Genomic DNA, 4,055 nt, shown 5'->3' with positions numbered 1-4,055 from the left:
TGCCCGAACCACTGGGCTATTGCGCCACTACTACTACTACTACAGTAACAGCAACTATTACAATAACAACAGCAGCAACGACCGCCAGAAAACAACAGCAGCCGCAGCAGCAGCAAGGACCACAACAGCAACTGCTGCCTGAAGATTCCTCCAGTCTTTGAACTCTTGCTTTCCTTGAACTAATTTTACGAATCTGATTCTCCTCTTTTCAACCACTTCCACGAACTGACTACCCTACTATCGCTGCTAGTACATAAATGCTGCAACAATTATTACTGCCACCAAGCATTATCTGAATTGGTAATAACCGCGTATATGTGTGTGTGTGTGCGTGGGTGTGTGGGTGTGCGTGCGTGTGTGTGTGCGTGTTTGTGTGTGAGTGCATATGTGTGTGTGCGTGCGTTTGTATATATATATATATATATATATATATATATATATGTGTGTGTGTGTGTGTGAATGTCTGTGAATGTGTATGTTTGAGCGTGTATGTGTTTGTATATGTATATAATGTGTATATATATGTGAATGTGTGTGCATGTGTGTGCTTGTGTGCGTGCGTGTGTGTGTGTGTGTGTGTATGTGTGTGTGTGTGTTTGGCCACGTTTCCTTTTTTCGTTTTTTGTTTCGTTTTCTTTCGTTTGTTTTTAACAGCGTTCAAAGATTGAATCTGGTCAATAATTTAATTTTTTTTTCCAATAAAATCATGAAATATATGGAGATAGAAAGCAAGAAAACGCAAGAATTATATTTGTAGCACTTTAACTTGGTCATCTAAAGTTCATTCATTGAATTCAGAGAAAATATGTGATTTTTTCTATTTCAGTTCATTATTTGCTACCAAAATATTTCAATCAAAAAAATGTTCACCTATTTATTTTTCATAAACACTCTCCATTGAAATATATATATAAGGAAATGGGTCAAGAATTCCTCCAGGAATTTTTGATTAGAATAGAAAATTATCGAGTTTAAACACATTTAACATTCTTCAAACCAACTATATACAGTTATAAACTTACTTTGTAGCCCCAGTACTCAACTCAGATGGTAAGGACGGAAGAAATGCTGCTAAACGTTTTGTCCGGTAACAATTCTACCAGCTCGCCAACTTACACGTAATGAAATATTGGTGATAAGAGCTATTTCAAATTTTGGATAAACAAAAAAAAAAAATAACAGCAATTTTTAACGGGAGGAGGCAGATCGATTACATCAATTCCAGTACTCAACTTGTATTTATTTTATCGATCCCGAAAGGACGAAAAGCAAAGTCGACTTCGGAAGAATATGAATTAGTAACGTAAAGAGCTGGAAGAAGTACCGCACTGATGCTATAAAATAAAACAGGCGATTAGTAATAAATCTATATGAATATGTTAAGGTGTTGATGATCGGATTAGATGTGTCTGTCCAGATAGATAAAAGTGGAGTCTAAATTCCTGCTTGGTGTGAAATACAGTCAATATTGGTAGCATCAATTAACTGTTGTTGGTTTTACCTCTAACTGGTGTTAATTTATTTTGCAAATTATTGGAGAAATCTGAAATAAATGTGGGCAATAATTGCATGGATACACATACGAACACACACACACACACATAATAAATGCGCTGTATAAAGTCATGTAAGATGTTTTATTCTCATGGTGTAGCAAACCATGCTACCTCAGCAAAATACAGTGGTACATTACACTTAGATACGTACATGTATGCCTCCACAATAAAATGGTACATGCCACGTTGCTACATATTTGTCTATACAACAGAATGGTAGAGTCCACATAGCTACGTATTTATCTATACAGTAACACAGTAGATCCCATATAGCTACGAATCTGTTTAAACAACAGAACGGTTCAAGCCACATAAATATATGTGTTTGCCTATACAAGAGAATGGTAGAGTCCACATAGCTACGTATCTGCCTATACAACACAATTGTAGTCCACATAACCCAGTATTTATCTATACAACAGAATGGTAGAGTCCACATAGCTACGTATCTCTCCATACAGCAGAATGGTAGAATCCACCTAGCTACGTATCTGTCTATACAACAGAAAATTCCAAGCCATATAAATATGCATGTTTGCCTACACAACAGAATGGTAGAGTCCACATAGCTACGTATTTGTCTATACAATAGAATGGTCCAAGCCACATAAATATACGTGTTTATCCAATACAGTGATGCAATCAATCGAGATATATGCATATCGATACGATAGAATGTGCTCACATGGATAACTGTCTATGAAATAAAATAGTATAGTACACATCGCCATTTGTATTTCAATACACAGAATGGTATAGTCCGCATAGATACATTAATAGTTCTAAAATAAAACGGTACAGATCACATGGATATATTACAATAACGTCTCTGAAATAAAACAATACATCAAAATAGATGCGTATAGGTCTCTGTACTCTCCAGCGTATTTCAGTTAAAGAAAGTAGACAACATTATTAATATGGCTCCTCTTTGATATTGATTTCAAATTTTGACCTAAGGCTAGCAAATTTTGTGCAGGTGGTAAGTCAATTAGATCGCCCCCCTCCCTCCACTTTTCAACTGGTATTTATTTTATCGACCCCCGAAGGAATAAAAGGCAAAGTCGACTTCTGCTAGCCTTTGGCTTCTCTCTTTGATATTATTATTATTATTATTATTATTATTATTATTATTATTATTATTATTATTATTATTATGTTGTCGTGATTTAACCCTAGGTCAACCCTGATTCAGCTCACCTATGATGAAAGACATCAAGGTTTATTTTTTTTATAATATATTGGCCAATGTATCATTTTCCATTTATTTTTTTAAAGGTTATGATGCGATTCGAGGCAGATCCGTTTGGTACTTTTAGCAATTAGATTTCCCTTATTATCTCCTTTATTTGACCTTAACTGTGACCTATATTCAGGTCTGGTATACAGTACTGAAACATATTCTCTAAATATAAGTGATCTGAACATGATTGTGTCCTCACACAAAGATCAAAGCATGCACACGCTCACTTACACAGACTGGGGTGCTCCAACGTTGGGCGTTGCATTTGACAGTCAAAGTACTCCAGCGTCGTCGGTCAGCAGCCATCTTTCCTACATCATTTTTGTCTCGGCTGCTACGATGATTTTGCATTTTGAACTGTTTTCAAAACTGGAGCCTTTTCGAGGACAGAGTGCTAACCTGAAGCCCAATCATTCGTTATTCAGGAAAGAGATTGTAGGAGGAACTGCATTTGTTGACTGACAGCCGAGGCCCACGAAGTATAGTGTGGAACGGTCGCCTGTCAGGGATATCTAGTCATCAGTCTTCTGATTCTTCCGCCCTAATCGTTGGCCATTACTTCTGCTACTCCATCTACCTATTTATGCAATGTAAACGCAATCACTTTATATGGGATAGCCCGGCAGCTGAGATGATGCACCAGGGGTGACGAAAGAACTTGGAGCCAGCACAAGTGAGATTTAGTAGATGAGTGAGAACCTCTTAAGGCCAACATACGAGAGATTTAGAAACTAACTGAAGCCCGTCCTTCCTACCAAGTGAGAAGCAGTGGCCAAGTCACCAAAAGTACCATCTTTATCACGACACCGCCGCACCATATGTACTAGATAACAATATTATTAGACGAATAGCAGCACAATGATACCCATAAAATTACTAAGTTTCGTGAACTGAGTTTTCAGCACAGTCTGTAAAATATACTTTTCGTCAATAACTCATTATTATTATAAATTTTTATTTGTGAAAAATGGGAGCGAAAATATAATTATAACAGATGAAACAAATATAACAAGCTTTATATGATAACATCACGAACTTGTTTTGAACACGTGTATCAGTTATTTGTTAGTTAAATTGAATTTGTAGATATTTTTTAATAAAATTTAATCTAACTGTATACAAACTTGGATAAATTGAAAATATACAAATCTATCTACCTGTCTATCTATATGTGTGCGTATCCGCGTATGTGAACATATATGTATATATATATATATATATATATTAGATATACATATATATATAATTTAAAATAT

Source organism: Octopus bimaculoides, chromosome 22 (assembly GCF_001194135.2).
Source record: "Octopus bimaculoides isolate UCB-OBI-ISO-001 chromosome 22, ASM119413v2, whole genome shotgun sequence".
Taxonomy (NCBI): domain Eukaryota; kingdom Metazoa; phylum Mollusca; class Cephalopoda; order Octopoda; family Octopodidae; genus Octopus; species Octopus bimaculoides.
The sequence above is the reverse complement of the archived record's forward strand: the minus strand, read 5'-3'. Positions refer to the sequence as shown.